The sequence below is a fragment of the Pleurodeles waltl genome, chromosome 9 (genome assembly GCF_031143425.1).
Source record: "Pleurodeles waltl isolate 20211129_DDA chromosome 9, aPleWal1.hap1.20221129, whole genome shotgun sequence".
NCBI lineage: Eukaryota > Metazoa > Chordata > Amphibia > Caudata > Salamandridae > Pleurodeles > Pleurodeles waltl.
The window spans coordinates 970,206,180-970,223,100 of record NC_090448.1 but is presented as its reverse complement, the minus strand read 5'-3'; positions in this window follow the sequence as shown (position 1 = coordinate 970,223,100).

The following is a 16,921-nucleotide window of genomic DNA, read 5'->3' as shown; positions in this document are numbered from 1 at the left end:
CTGCTACCTGCCCTGGAGACCTTCTCCCTGGACATAACAGGCCCACCCACAATACCATTGTGTACTGAACACTTCCTCCTCCTCCTCATCTCCCTCATCCTCTGTGTGCCCTTCAGTGCTCTTGGCTGTCACCCAGGCCCTCAGCGCCTTTTGCAGCTCCTCCTTCCTGGATGAGCTCTTAATGGGACAGTCAAAACTTTTACAGAACTGCTTCAACTGAGCTTTGGTATAACTCTCCAATTTCTCAAGGTCAAAGTCAGCTCCAACTGGTGCATCTCCAGCTTGGGACATGATGAAGATTCAAAAACAAGTGCAAAGTTCCAAAGGCAGAAAAACAAGTTCCCAAATCAAGTTCCACCTGGAGTCCGTCTGTGCTTTCACAAATGTGTATTTGCAATAACTGAGGAAAATAGAAATGTCCATTCTATTGTCAACATACCTATGTCACACAGCTCTAGTCGATGAGGTAACATAGCAGAGGCCACACAGTGGAACCCACATCTGTGAAATGGAAAGGCAAAGTGACAATTCAGGGTCCATATACTGGGTGAAAGTGACAGACAGATGATAGGTAGAAGAATTAAATCAGATGTAGCAGGCAGTGTTGTCTTCTTACCTGTGTCTCACTGGAAGTATTGCTGGATCACTGTGTTCCTGTTGTCTATGTCCTCTTCCTCTGCTTCCTCGTCTTCACTGTCCACAGGCTCCGCAGCTGCCACAACACCTCCATCTGGACCATCCTCTTGCAGAAAAGGCACCTGTCATCGCAAAGCCAAGTTGTGAAGCATACAGCAGGCCACGATGATCTGGCACACCTTCTTTGGTGAGTAGAATAGGTAACCACCTGTCATATGGAAGCACCGGAACCTGGCCTTCAGGAGGCCGAAGGTCCTCTCTATAATCCTCCTAGTTCGCCCATGTGCCTCATTGGAGCGTTCCTCTGCCCTTGTCCTGGGATTCCTCACTGGGGTCAGTAGCCATGACAGGTTGGGGTAACCAGAGTCACCTGCAAATGGCGAGGGACAACTGTTAGACACACACTAACTCTTAGGGACATACCCAGACACCTAGTCACACTGTATTGGGTCCATGTCCTCACCTAATAGCCACACACGCTGCCTCTGGAGTTGCCCCATCACATAAGGGATGCTGCTCAGAATGTAAGCGTCATGTATTGAGCCAGGAAATTTGTCATTCACATGGGAGATGTACTGGTCTGCCAAACACACCATCTGCACATTCATCGAATGGTAACTCTTCCGGTTTCTGTACACCTGTTCACTCCTGCGGGGGAGACCAAGGCCACATGTGTCCCATCAATGGCACCTATGATGTTGGAGATATGTCCCAGGGCATAGAAGTCACCTTTCACTGTAGGCAAATCCTCCACCTGAGGGAAAATGATGTAGCTCAGCATGTGTTTCAGCAGGGCAGACAACACTCTGGGCAACACGTTGGAAAACATAGGCTGGGACATCCCTGAAGCTATGGCCACTGTTGTTTGAAAAGACCCACTTGCTAGGAAATGGAGTACTGACAGCACCTGCACTTGAGGGGGGGATTCTTTTGGGATGGCGGATAGCTGACATCAGGTCTGGCTCCAACAGGGCACACAGTTCCAGGATTGTGGTACGATCAAGTCTGTAGGTGATGATTACATGTCGTTCCTCCATTGTCGACAGGTCCACCACTTGTCTGTACACCGGAGGATGCCACCATCTCCTCACCTGCCCCAGCGGACGTGTTCTATGGAGGGGAACAGCGATCAGAGAGTCAACCAACTCTGAGGTACGTAAACACAACTTAATCGTAAAATGTTTTCAAATCGACATATGGCTGTATTAGTTTTTAAGCAAGGCCTAGATAAGTGTGACGCAGTCAAAATTCATGCCATGTGGACCCCTGAAATGGTGTCTGTCTGACCTGTAATGTGGGACCAGGGGATATGAGGTAACTGCGCTGGCGTTGTACACTGTCGCGGTAGGCCGTCGATGACCGCCGCGCAATCCTGCATTGTTTAACATTGGGCCCTATGGGTCCGAGGAGCCAATGACGATGTACGCCGGTGGTGACGGTACGCACCGCCACGGACGTCACCGCCATTTTTTCTCTGTTCACTCACTTGATACCTGATCTTCGACAGGAGAGGACCTACACTGCAAGTGCTGCTGTGACCTCAGTCTGGAAGAGACTATGGGGGTCATTCCTACCCTGGGGGTCCGAGACCGCCAGGGTAGGGGACGGAGGAAGCACCGCCAACAGGCTGGCGGTGCTTCTGGGGCTATTCTGACCGCGGCGGTAAAGCCGCGGTCAGAAAAGGGAAGCCGGCGGTTTCCCGCCGGTTTCCCGCCGGTTTCCCGCTGCCCCTGTGAATCCTCCACGGCGGCGCTGCAAGCAGCGCCGCCATGGGGATTCCGACCCCCTTCCCGCCAGCCTGGTTCTGGCGGTTTACACCGCCAGAACCAGGCTGGCGGGAACGGGTGTCGTGGGGCCCCTGGGGGCCCCTGCAGTGCCCATGCCACTGGCGTGGAGGCCCAGCTGTGGATGGCCTCCCAACGTGGGAGGGGTGCCCGTCGCACCATGAACCCCCTGATGTTCCGGATCCTGGCGGTGGCGTACCCGGAGTTGGATGGGCGCTTGAGGGCATCACAGCAGCCACAAGGGGGTGAGTACACTCTCATTCAGCTGATTCAGCGCGCATTGTAGGTGTCTGGGTGAGGGAGGTGGGCTGTGGGTTCCCCTAGGCCAGGGCGAGTTTAGTAGGCAAGGTCCCTTCTTAAGGCAGGCCCTGTGGCACCCCACCCCACCTGTGTACAGAGCCAACTACACCTAGTCAGGCTCCTGTGACATCCATGTGTGCAGCAATCGGGCATAGCCTTGTAACCCATGTCCCTGTGATTGATTGGGGAATTCCAAGTGCACGGCGTAGTGCAGGGGGCTTCTGTGTCTGTAGTGTCCACCAACTGTAGCAGTATTGCATGCACTCAACATGTCTTTCTTCTGTCTCCCCCTCCCTTTTTGTGGTCTCCCTGTGCTTGCGTGCATTAGCATCATCAGGCGGAGGAGCAGTGGCACCGGAGCAGGAGGGAGCTGCATCCCACATGGCCCTGAGGGCGACACAACGGAGTCAGAAGCCACCAGTGGGACGGAGGGCGAGGGGAGCTCCACAGTGGGGACAGGAGCAGACACCAGCGACACAGACTCCTCCTCTGATGGGAGCTCCCTTGCGGTGGCGGGTCCCTCTGTATCCCCCGCATCTATAGGTACAGCCGCCACCCCCCCTACCAGCACTGCCCTCCCAGCAGCCCCTCAGCGTTTGCCCCGTGGCCGCTCACCCAGGAGGGTGGGCATCTCCTTCGCCCCAGGCAGCTCAGCCCCTGCCCCTGTCACCCCTGCTGCCCTCAGTGAGGAGGCCATTGACCTCCTCAGGTCCCTCACTGTGGTGGGGAAGGGGCACGGTAAAACAGGCAAGTCTGGGAAAACCTGCATGGCGGACAAGACCGCAACAAGCACCGCTGCCAAGGACACCGCCGCCACCAGCACCGCTGCCAAGGACACCGCCGCCACAAGCACCGCTGGCAAGGACACCGCCGCCACAATCACCGCTGCAAAGGACACCGCCGCCACCAGCACAGCTGCCAAGGACACCGCTGCCAAGGACACCGCCGCCACAAGCACCGCTGCGACGGACACCGCCGCCACAAGCACCGCTGCCAAGGACACCGCCGCCACCAGCACCGCTGAACAGGACACTGCCGCAACAAGCACCGGAGGCCGGTGAGCGCCAAAGATTCCAACGCTACTGAGGCCGCCACGAGCAGGATGAAGCACTCTGGGCAACAAGCCCCCTCCAGAACCAGTGGAGTATCACATCCACTACCTCAGTCCTTGGCAGGATGAAGCACTCTGGGCACCAAGCCCCCTCCAGAACCAGTGGAGAGATACATCCACTACCTCTGTCCTTGGCAGGATGAAGCACTCTGGGCACAAAGCCCCCTCCAGAACCAGTGGAGTATCACATCCACTACCTCAGTCCTTGGCGGGATGAAGCACTCTGGGCACCAAGCCCCCTCCAGAACCAGTTGAGAGATACATCCACTACCTCTGTCCTTGGCAGGATGAAGCACTCTGGGCACCAAGCCCCCTCCAGAACCATTGGAGTATCACATCCACTACCTCTGTCCTTGGCAGGATCAAGCACTCTGGGCACAAAGCCCCCTCCAGAACCAGTGGAGATTCACATCCACTACCTCTGTCCTTGGCAGGATGAAGCACTCTGGGCACAAAGCCCCCTCCAGAACCAGTGGAGTATCACATCCACTACCTCAGTCCTTGGCAGGATGAAGCACTCTGGGCACCAAGCCCCCTCCAGAACCAGTGGAGTATCACATCCACTACCTCAGTCCTTGGCAGGATGAAGCACTCTGGGCACAAAGCCCCCTCCAGAACCAGTGGAGAGAGACATCAACTACCTCTGTCCTTGGCAGGATGAAGCACTCTGGGCACAAATCTCCTTCCAGAACCAGTGGAGACTGTTATCCACTTGAGAGACTGTGGCTTTGCACTCCCCAGGATAAAGCAGTGGGCAACCCACCCACCGGAGAGACTTGAGAGACTGTGGCTTTGCACTCCCCAGGATAAAGCAGTGGGCAAACCACCCACTGGAGAGACTTGAGAGACTGTGGCTTTGCACTCCCCAGGATAAAGCAGTGGGAAAACCACCCACTGGAGAGACTTGAGAGAATGTGGCTTTGCACTCCCCAGGATACATCAATGGGCATGGAGCCCCCTCGTGGATCTGGCGTTGTGCACTCATCTGGCTGAGGTGCCCCCCCTTCCCTTCCTCCTGAGGTGCCTGTTTTATTTCTATCTGATGCCCCAGCAGTGTTCTCTCCGTCTTGTTCGGGTATTGAGTGTGGGCCTTGCCCATGCATTTTGGGCCCAGTGGTCCCCGGACTATGATGGTGGAATGCCTTGGACTTGTATTCTTGGTGTATATATTTGTTTAGAGTGTGAATATCTTTATATATGTAAATATTTTTGATTAATGTATTTGAATATATTACAGTCATTCGACTCATTTCCTTTTGTCCTTGCATTCTTCCAGGGGGGATTGGGGGTTGTTAATGTAATGTATCAACATGTACTTGTGTGTGTGTTGTAGTGGGTGAGGGTGGTGGTGGGAGTATTGCGTGTTGCGTGTGTGTGTCACTCTTTTTTCCCTCCCCCCTCCCCTGTGTCGTAGGTGCAGTACTCACCATGGTCTTCGCCACCGTCTTTGTTGTTCCTGGTAGAGGAGCAGGAAGATAAAGGCTGGAAGAATCTGGAGCTCGGGTTCCATGGCATCCTGATTCCTCGTGGGGTGTGCAGAGGTGAGCGTTTTCCCTTCCAAGTCCTGTTTCCGCCGTTTTTTGTTCGCATTGAATCCGCCCCGGAAAAGGTGCCGGATTGGTGCCTTGTAATAATGTGGGCGGTACATTGTCTTCCGCCTGTCTGTTGGCAGTTACCGCTGCGGTGTTTGTTTCTACCTCCTTGGCGGTCGGAGTGTTAAAGTGGCTGTCTATGTTGGCGGTTTCCGCCACGGTCGTGATTCCATTTTTTTTGACCGCCGACCTGTTGGCGGTTTTACCGCCGCTTTAACACCGACCGCCAGGGTTGTAATGACCACCTATATGTCCTACCTTAACCATACACTGCACCCTGCCCTTGGGGCTACCTAGGGCCTGCCTTAGGGGTGACTGACATGCAAGCAAAGGGAAGGTTTAGGCCTGGCAAGTGGGTACACTCGCCAAGTCGAATTTACAGGTAAAACTGCACACACAGACACTGCAATGGCAGGTCTGAGACATGATTACAGAACTACTTATGTGGGTGGCACAACCAGTGCTGCAGGCCCACTTGTAGCATTTGGTTTACAGGCCCTGGCACCTCTAGTGCACTTTACTAGGGACTTACTAGTAAACCAAATATGCCAATCATGGATAACCCAATAACATACACATTTTTTAAAGGAGCACTTGCACTTTAGCACTGGTTAGCAGTGGTAAAGTGCCCAGAGTAACAAAAACAGTAAAATCAGAGTCCAGCACACATCAACAACCTGGGGAACAGAGGCAAAAAGTTAAGGGAGACCACGCCAAGGATGAAAAGTCTAACATATATATATGCTCACGTGAGCAAGGCTACGGCTGAAACGCATTGTATGGGAGGAAGCATCTGGTATAAAAGTATTTTGGACTTCAATCTGTTGTCCAGTTACTCTTCTATACATTACTGGAGGAATTGCATGTATATTTGTGGAGAGCTAGATCCACGCCCGGACTGCCACCGTAAAAGCAGCTTCGGTTGTCTGGCATTCGTGAACTATATATATATATATTTATATATATATATATATATATATAGATATATATATAAAACCTACTAGTGATCACCAGAAGGTAGTTATATCTAGGCACTAGTTTCCATAGGAAAAGCGTTTTTTGACTTGGCTGTATGTTTGGTACCATTTGACAAACCTTTATGAAAGTTTCCAAAAAAAAGTGTCCTATAGGGTCTTGTTGCACATAGAAAGTTTCGGGGTGATCCTTCAAACAGGGCCGAACAAAAGGAGGTCAATAAAAGTGTTTTTTCCATGTTAATTTCCATAGGGTCTTTAAACACGCCAACAGCCCCAAATTTGACAGGATGCTGGATCTAGGTGCACAGGTTGCTCATTTTGTGATTTAGTGTAAATCCATTGAGTAGTTTTACAGATATTAAGGAAAAAAAATGTAGATATCTAGGGACACAGAGGATTCGCTGATCCTCCATGGCGGATTCCCGAATCCAAATGCCGAAGAAAGGCCCTGATTGGCTGGTCACAATCTGACAAAAAAGTTGAGGCCACCATTTTGTTTATCAGTTCGGTGTGGTGAGGGAAAAATAATGGTGAAAATTGAGATAAGGGGTCAGGCTAAAGGCATCCTGACCACATAGGACAGACAGAGGGGTCCCTGGGGACCTACCATGGTCACAAAATTGCTCAAATTTTCTTTCGATAGATTCAAAGATCCACCGTGGGGCTCAGCACAACCATCATGTAAATCCACAACAGAACCACAAATCCAGAGCAGATCTGCGAATTTGGCAGCAGCTCCGAGAATTCAGAGCTCAATGGAGAAACAAATTACACAAACTCACTCAACCAGCCCTGTGTGGGGTTGGCAGCACGTGGGGGTGGGGTGCAGGGCATATCCACAGGCCAGGCCCTGCACCCAACCCACCCCTGCTGCGCACAGCCAAAGGCCATGTGCTGTGTGGGGTTGGCAGAACATGGGGGGGTTGACTGTATGTGGGGGCTTGGGTACAGGGCCTAGCTGCAGGCCAGACCCTGTGGCCACCCCACCACATACAGCCAAAGGAATGCACTGCATGCGGTAGGCAGAACATGGGGGGTCGGGCGGCCAAGCCCTCGTTGCTTAAAAAAATCCATAGAAATTCACTGAAAAAAAACAAAGGCTTCAGGGAATTTATAGTTAGGAATCAGCATTTAAAAATCCATGGAAATTCACTGAAAGGTTACAGGTGCGTTATAGTTAGGTTCTGAATTTACTCACACAAAACCATAGCAATTTAGCTGTTACAGTTATGCTTACATCAAGTAACTATAACTCGCGCCCCTTCCATGCCCAGTTTTCTCATCAGTAATTTTATTGCAAATGTTGCAATGATTATTTCAATTATGCCATAGGTGTTATCAATGATGTAATATGTGGGGTAATTATCTGTGCATGGTTTTGTGCGAGTACATGTATATATATATATATATATATATATAAGTCTCCACTAGGTCATTACTGTTAGGTCTGATTTTCAATAGAAAGAGCATTTTTGGTTTGCTAATAACTTTGCCCTCGTGGGACACCATTGCCCCTATGTTAACGTCAGTCACTTGTTCACTGGAGTTCACATAAGGAAAAAAGAAGACCTGCTCCACAAGGTGTCCATGAGAAAAGCTACTTTGATGCAAATAGGCAACTGATATGCTTGGACATTGAAAGCCATTATATGAGCCTTCTACAAACTGACACCTTACAGGTTTTGGAAGAGGTGTTGTTCTTGGAAGAGTGGAGATAAGCCAGAGCTAGACACTTCGTGTTGGAATGTGCCCAACTGGCCCTCTTCAAGAACTTTCTTCAGTTTGAGTATCAGATGTACCTACAGGCCCAGGCATCTCTATGGCCTGTTCTTTTGCCCAAGGCTGCCAGGTATGTATACAGCTTTGAATCAAAGGACCAGATTTACAAGAAAATAGTGTATCAGCTGTGATGCCCCACTTTTCTTGCATCCCCGTAACGACACCATGCGTGCGCCAAATTTACAATACAGCGCACCATGGTGCACGTTAGGACAATTGCATCAATATTTGGTACTTTGCAAGATCAGTGCCATAAATTTTGGCACCAATCCTGCAAAGTAAAGGGGGGCCCATTGAAAGTAATGAGCACGTCATTTTAACACCTGCTCTGAGCAGGCATTATAAATGACGCTAAGAATGGTGCAGGGAAATGTTGTAAATTTCACTGATCCATTTTTACTGGCCTCCCTGCGGGGGGAATGCCCCTCTTGCATGCATTATGCCGGTGCAAGCAAAAAGTGGTGCAAGGGGGAGCAAAGTGGCGCAATGCAAGCATTATGCCAATTTGTAAATATGGTGAAGGAGAATGGCCTCCTTAACACTACATAAGTGTAAACAAAATGATGCTAGTATGGCGCTATGAGGCACTAAGGCCTGTTAAATCTGGCCCAAAGTTTCCACTGAATGGAACCAACCCTTTTAGATCAAGGATAGTAACATGGAAAAGGTTTACTGATGATGTGCTATTGTTGTGGGTGGACACACACACACTCGAACATCCTATATTGCCTGGCTCAATGCGTGCAACCATAATCTCATATTCACTTTCACCTTGAGCAGCGCAGCAATGGTATTTCTTGATGTGAAAATTACACCAGAAGAGGGGTAGTTGAAAACTGTGATCAATACAAGACCAGCTGACAGGAACAACATATTAAGGTTTGGTAGCTTCCACCCAAGAGCAGTAGGGGAGAATCTACCTTCAGTTCCTGTGCCTAAGGTGAAATTGCAGTGAATCCAAAGATTACAGGGTGAAACCCTCTTCGTGAAACTAAGTGCCAGATTTACAATATTTTAGAACAGGGCAGCGCCGCAAGCCTCCTTCCTGCCCTGCGTCAAAACAAAAGGGCAGGAATGCGCTGTATCTATGAGATACGGTGCATTCCTGTCATTTTCTTCTGTGCTGGTGCACAACTTGCTGCCATGCTCCAACGCAGACACCCCTGCACCATAGTGCAAGGGTGCCTGCGTTGCAGGGATGATTGTTTTTGTGTAGGAAGGGAGGCCTTCCTGCACAAAAACAATCCTAAGAGGAAAAACATGGAGAAATAATGATATTTCTCCCCTGTGCTTCACTTTTAAGTCACCCCTGGGGTGGCTTAGGGATTTGACACATTCCCAGGATTACAAAACCTTGTAAATCTGGGAATGCGTCAAATTCCATAGATCTTGCGTGAGAACACCCACGTGCCACTCATGGAAACGCATCGCTGACGCTACGTAAGGCAACTTGCGCTGTGTTGCCTTACTCCATATCTACAAGGCCATGTAAGGCCCTGCGTGGCTTTGTAGATATGGGTCAGCAGCTTACGCCACCAATGCGTCACAAAAAGTGATGCATCGGAGGCGCAGACCACTTGTAAATCTGGGCCTAAATGCCAGGCAGCATCCGAGAAAAATCACTGAGAAGTGTAGAAAAAGAGTGAGGAACAAATACAGAGATGCCTTGTTGGAGGATATACAATGGAAAACACAGGACCTGGGGATCATGTGTGTTAGACCTGACAGCCTTAGGGTGGCCACCCCTCACTTTTTGCCTGCCTCCCTCCACTTTTTGGACACTGTTTTTGCTGGCTTTTAGACTCTGCACACTTTATCACTGCTAACCAGTGCTAAAGTGCATATGCTCTCTCACTTTAAACATGGTAACCTTGGATCATACCTGATTGGACTATTTAATTTACTTATAAGTCCCTAGTAATGTGCACTATATGTGCCTAGGGCCTGTAGATTAAATGTTACTAGTGGGCCTGCAGCACTGGTTGTGCCACCAACCTAAGTAGCCCCTTTACCTTGTCTCAGGCCTGCCATTGCAAGGCCTGTGTGTGCAGTTTCACTGTCACCTCGACTTGGCATTTAAAAGTACTTGCCAAGCCTAAACATCCCCTTTCTCCACATAAAAGTCACCTCTAATGTGTGCCCTAGGTAACCCCTAGAGCAGGGTGCTGTGTGGGTGAAAGGCAGGACATTTACCAGTGGAGTTTACATGGCCTGGTAGTGTAAAACTCCTAAATTCGTTTTTGCACTACTGTGAGGCCTGCTCCCTTCATAGGCTAACATTGGGGCTGCCCTCATACAGTATTGAAGTGGTAGCTGCTGATCTGAAAGGAGTAGGAAGGTCATATTTAGTATGGCCAGAATGGTAATACCAAATCCTGCTGACTGGTGAAGTTGGATTTAATATTACTATTCTAGAAATGCCACTTTTAGAAAGTGAGCATTTCTTTGCAATTAAATCTTTCTGTGCCTTACAATCCACGTCTGGCTGGGCTTGGTTGACAGCTCCTTGTGCATTCACTCAGACACACCCCAAACACAGGGTACTCAGACTCACTTGCATACATCTGCATTTTGAATGGGTCTTCCTGGGCTGGGAGGGTGGAGGGCCTGCTCTCACACAAAGGACTGCCACACCCCCTACTGGGACCCTGGCAGACAGGATTGAACTGAAAGGGGACCTGGTGCACTTCTTAGCCACTCTTTGAAGTCTCCCCCACTTCAAAGGCACATTTGGGTATAAAACAGGGCCTCTGCCCTACCTCATCAAACACTTGCTGGAGAAGAAACCTGAACCAGAACCTGCATCCTGCCAAGAAGAACTGCCTGGCTGCCTAAAGGACTCACCTGACTGCTTTCTACAAAGGTCTGCTGCCTTGCTGTTGCCCTGCTGCCTTGCTGAACTCTTGTCTGGCTATAAAAGTGCTCTTCAAGGGCTTGGATAGAGCTTGCCTCCTGTTCCCTGAAGTCTCAGGACCAAAAAGACTTCTCTTTTTCATTTGGACTCTTCGTGCGCCGAACATTTCGACGCACAGCTTGCTCCGCGGCGAGAAAATCGCCGCACACCTACGCTGATCAACGCGACACCTTCGAGGTGACCGGAACTTTGACGCACGGCCTCGCAAGGACAACGCCGCCCGACTTCCAGAGGGGAAATCAACGCGACGCCTGCCGTGAGACCGAGAATTCCACGCACAGCCTCCCGGAACGACACGCAGCCGAAAAACAAGCCGAAGAATCCACGCACAGACCCCGGGACATCTGGTAATCCCACGACCCACAGAAAGAGACTGTTCGCGCGCCGGAAAACAACGCACAACTTCCCTGCGTGAAAAATAACGATGCAAGTCCGTGTGTGCAGGGGAGAAATCAACACATACACCATTTTTCCACGGATCTCTTCTTCTGCGGCCCTTTGCGGAGATTTTCCACTTTAAACCAGGTACTTTGTGCTTGAAAGAGACTTTGGGGGTGATTCTAACCCTGGCGGTCGGTGATAAAGCGGCGGCCAACCCGCCAACAGGCCGGCGGTCCAAAAAATGGAATTCTGACCCTGGCGGGAACTGCCAACACAGCCCGCCACTTTAACACTCCGACCGCCATGGCGGGACAAACAAACAGCGCGGCGGTCACCGCCAACAGACAGGCGGCAGACAATGTACCGCCCACACTATCACAACTCACCAATCCGCCACCTTTTCCGGGGCGGGAGCACCGCCGATAAAAACACGGCTGAAACAGACCACCAACGGGAAAACGCTCACCTCTACGCACTCCACGAGGAAGGAGGACAGCATGGAACCCGAATTAAACATACTACCTGCTCATCTACCACGAGTACGAACGGCGGCGCAGACGACAACGGTGAGTACCGCACCTACGACACAGGGGAGGGGGGAGGAGGAAAGGTTACGGCACACACATATGCGACCCCCACCCCCCCCAAACTATGTACACACCAATGCAGAGCAACAAGTCACAGTGACACCACCCAAACCCCCGCTGAAAAATGCAAAGACATAATTAAATTGTGAATCAAAATTTATGTAAAAATAGCCTCTGATAAGTCATGGTCAAATAGCAATAAAAATTTAAATAATTCAATTCAATATTTAGTGCAATCGATAAACCGAGGCAATTAGTCCTGCACATTTAACGAAATTCCAAGTGTCCGTGGGCCAAAGTGTATCAACACAAGGGCAAAGCCCACACAGGAGACCTGAGTCTTTGGAGAGAACACTGCAGGGGTATCTGATGACAAAACTACTGGCACCTCAGGGGGAAGGGAAGGGGGGGGCACCACAGCCACATGAGTCCACGACGCCAGATCCACGAAGGGGCCACCATGCCCACTGTGCCATCCTGGGGAGTGCAAAGCCACAGTCTCTCAAGTCTCTACAGTGGGTGGGTTGCCCACTGTGCCATCCTGGGGAGTGCAAAGCCACAGTCCATCAGGTGGATAACAGTCACCACTGGTCAAGGAGGAGGCATGGTGGGCACAGTGAACCGTGAACAGTAGCTCGACACAGATCCGGCACTGTCATTGTGCCAGTGGTGCTTGAGACGGCGGGGCCCAGCGGAGCAGTGCTTGACAGGAAGGGCCCAGCGGAGCGGTGCTTGACAGGAAGGGGCCAGTGGAGCGGTGCTTGACAGGAAGGGCCCAGCGGAGCGGTGCTTGACAGGAAGGGCCCAGCGGAGCGGTGCTTGAGACGGCGGGGCCCAGCGGAGCGGTGCTTGAGACGGCGGGGCCCAGCGGAGCGGTGCTTGAGACGGCGGGGCCCAGCAGAGCGGTGCTTGACAGGAAGGGCCCAGCGGAGCGGTGCTTGACAGGAAGGGGCCAGCGGAGCGGTGCTTGACAGGAAGGGCCCAGCGGAGCGGTTCTTGAGACGTCGGGGCCCAGTGGAGCGGTGCTTGACAGGAAGGGCCCAGCGGAGCGGTGCTTGACAGGAAGGGCACAGCGGAGCGGTGCTTGAGACGGCGGGGCCCAGCGGAGCGGTGCTTGAGACGGCGGGGCCCAGCGGAGCGGTGCTTGACAGGAAGGGGCCAGCGGAGCGGTGCTTGACAGGAAGGGCCCAGCGGAGCGGTGCTTGAGACGGCGGGGCCCTATTCAGCGGTGCTCTTCTGCACGGCGGGGCCCTGTTCAGCGGTGCTCTTCTGCACGGCGGGGCCCTGTTCAGCGGTGCTCTTCTGCACGGCGGGGCCCTGTTCAGCGGTGCTTGTCCAGTAATTCACGGGAGGCAGACCTGGCCTGGACTCCCTGCTCAGTCGCCCTCCGACCGTGCAGTTGCTGGACCCTTCGGTGACTGAGTCCTGGGCCCTTTGGTGTCCTCCCTTACAGCCGGGATGGGGCTTGTGGGTCCCTCCTGCTCCGCGCTCCTGCTGGCTGACTTCTCCGCCTTGCTGCCCTTTCGCTCCTTAGAAGAGGCTCTCTGGCCCTTGCCTCCCCTGGATGTTGTGGCAGGTGAAGTGGCTGAACTTTGGTCCTTGGGGGCAGCCGTGGCACTCCTCTCACGGCGGCCCTTGAGTTTCCGGGTCCTCTTGCCTGGGGGGGGCTGGCTGTCCCCTTGCTGCTGATGGAAGTGGCACTGCTGCCAAAGGGTGGGCTCCAGAACCCATGCACCACAGTGACACTCGAAGCTGGGCTGGTGGTGGCTGAGGTGCTCTTGGGACTCTTAGCAGATGGAGGGGGTGGGTCAGGGGAGGGAAAGAGGTCAAGATTAGAGAGGTAAAAAAATTTAGGACCAAGGTAAAGGGTGGGAGTAGTGGTGATGGGAGTGGAGGAAAAGGATGTGGTTGTAGGAGAGTCAGGTGTGCTGTCTTTGGGTGCAGGTGATTGTGACGTAGGCTGTCGTGAGGTGGATTGCTGTTGGGTGGGTAGCTGCCTGCGTTTGTGTGTCTTGGAAGAGGGGGTGACAGACACAGTGGGAGAGGACACAGGGGACGTGTAAATGGCAGTGGGGGTGGTGACTGCACGTGTGCGGACTGTACTGGAGGGTGTGCTGGTGATGGAAGCACTGGCTGATGGTGGTGTGAATGCAGGTGTGAGTGTAGACGTCACAGGGAGGGAGGAGGGAGACGAGGAGGAGGGGGACACAGAGGTGGTAGTGACTGTTGGCATGTCTGCATCTGGGTGTTGCTTGGGTGAGTGTTTGTGGGATCTGTGTGTCTGGATGAGCTGCCCTTGGGTGTTGAGGTGTGTGCAGGCTGGTCTGATGGTGTGGATGGGATAGGCAGAGGAACAGGAGACAGAGACAGGGTGGAGGCAGTTAGAAGAGGGAGGCTGGAAACAGGGATAATGGCTGCCGTCAGTGCTGAGGCCAGAGCATTGAACGATCGTTGATGGGCAGCCTGACCCAAATGAATGCCCTGAAGGTAGGCATTGCTCCGATGCACCTCCCTTTCTACCCCCTGGTCAGGCATTCAAAAGGGTAGTCTGCCCAACAAGGATGGTCTGAAGGAGGTCAATGACCTCCTCACTGAGGGCAGCAGGGGTGACAGGGGCAGGGCCTGAGGTGCCTTGGGCGAAGGAGATGCCCGCCTTCTTGGGCGAGCGGGCACGGAGCGTAGGCTGAGGGGCTGCTGGGAGGGCGGGGCTGGTGCGCTGGGTGGCGGCTGTACCTGTAGAGGCGGGGGGCCCGGATGTTGCCGCCACCGCTAGGGAGCTCCCATCCGAGGACGTGTCGGTGTCGCTGGTGTCACCACCGGTCCCCGTTGTGGTGCTCCCCTCGCCCTCCGTATCACTGGTGCCCTCGGTGTCTGTACCACGGCCCACCGGGGCCTTGTGACTTGCAGCTCCCTCGTGCTCCGATGCCAAATCTCCTCCGCCTGATGATGCTAATGCACAAGCAGATTAAGAAAAAGGGGGGGGGGGAGAAATAATAAAACAGGTTGAGTGCATGCAATGTCAACACCGTTGGCGGAGAGGACAGACACAGGAGCCTCATGCACTACGCTGCGCAATCGGGGTATACTACTCAGTACTTGTGACCAGGCCTACAGGTCTATGCACAACAAATACACACCTGGATGATGCAGGACCATGGATAGCTGTACTTGGCACCCTACAGAGGTGGGGGGCGGGGGCACAGGGCCATGCCTAAAGGAGAGGACTACACTACAGGAAACGCCCTGGCCTAATGTCACCCACAACCCTCCTCCCCCACCCAGACGCCTCCACTGCGCATAAAGATAGCAGAATGTGCTGATACTCACCCCCTTGTGTCTGCTGTGATGTCCTCAAGCGCCCATCCAAATCAGGGTAGGCCACCGCCAGGATCCGGGACATCAGGGGGGTCAGGGTACGACTGGCACCCCTCCTAGGTTGGGAGGCCATCTCCAGCAGTGACTCGGCGGTCTTCCTGGTCCCGCGGCGGATGTCCTCCCACCTCTTGCGGCAGTGGGTGCCCCGTCTGATGTGGACCCCCAGGGCCCGGACTTCGTTGGCGATGGCACGCCAAATGTCGACTTTCTGATGGGCGCCGACCTATTTGACATGTACAGGGTGGGAAAGGAAAATTAATCATTTATCTGCATGTTAGATGCGATTGCCCCCCCCCCTCCCCAACTTTGCCATGTGGCACATGCTCTCATCTGTCGTGCGTTGCACTCCTCATTCGCTCCCCTCCCCACCATCTTACATCCACCCACCTCAACACAGGCATAGCCCAATCAATGTGCACTCAGTGTACTTACCTGTTGGTCTGGAGGACCGTAGAGTAACGCATACTGGGGGAGGACCCCATCCACAAGTTTCTCCAACTCTTCAGACGTGAAGGCATGGGCCCTTTCCCCAGTCGCAGCAGCCATTGTCTCTTCCAGACCGAGGTCACAGCAGCACATGCAGTATAGGTCCTCTCCTGTGGATGATCAGGTCTCGAGTGATTAAGCAGATAGAAAATGGCGGTCACGCCCGCAGCGGGGCGTACCGCGGCGGTGCGTACCGCGACCGCCGGCGCACCTCGTCATTGGCTCCTGAAACCCATAGGCTTCAATGTTAACCAATGCGGCTTCGTATAGCGGTCTTCGACCGCCTACCGCCACGGTGTGCCACGCCAGCGCATTGACCTCACATCCCATTGTCCCACTTCACAGGTCAGGCAGCCGCCATTTCAAGGGCCCACATGGCCTAATCTGTACTGCGTCACACAGGCCTAGGCCTTGCATTGACACACATACACGCCTTTCAAAACATAGATAATCGTGTGCTATGCAAGCTGTGGTGAACGTACCTGTGATTTGCTTGACTCTGTGCTCCATGTTGTCCTTCCTAGGCACCGTCCGCTGGGACTTGCGAGGAGAAGGATGAATCCTCACGTGTACCGACCGCTGGTGGACCTGTCGACAATGGAAGAACGCCATATCATACTACGATACCGACTTGACCGAGCCACTATACATGAACTGTGTGCCCAGCTGGAGCCAGCCCTGATGTCCCCCATCCGCCAACCCACAGGAATTCCCCCTCTTGTGCAGGTTCTGTCAGTCCTCCATTTTTTGGCAAGTGGCTCATTCCAGACAACAGTGGCCATGTCATCTGGAATGTCTCAGCCTATGTTTTCTAAGGTTTTGTCCAGAGTGTTGCCTGCCCTGATGAAACACATGTGGAGCTACATTGTTTTCCCTGAGGAGGTTGATTTGGCCACTGTGAAGAGTGATTTCTATGCTCTTGGACATATCCCCAACATCATTGGTGCCATTGATGGGACCCATGTGGCTTTAGTACCCCCAAAAGACGATGAGCAGGTG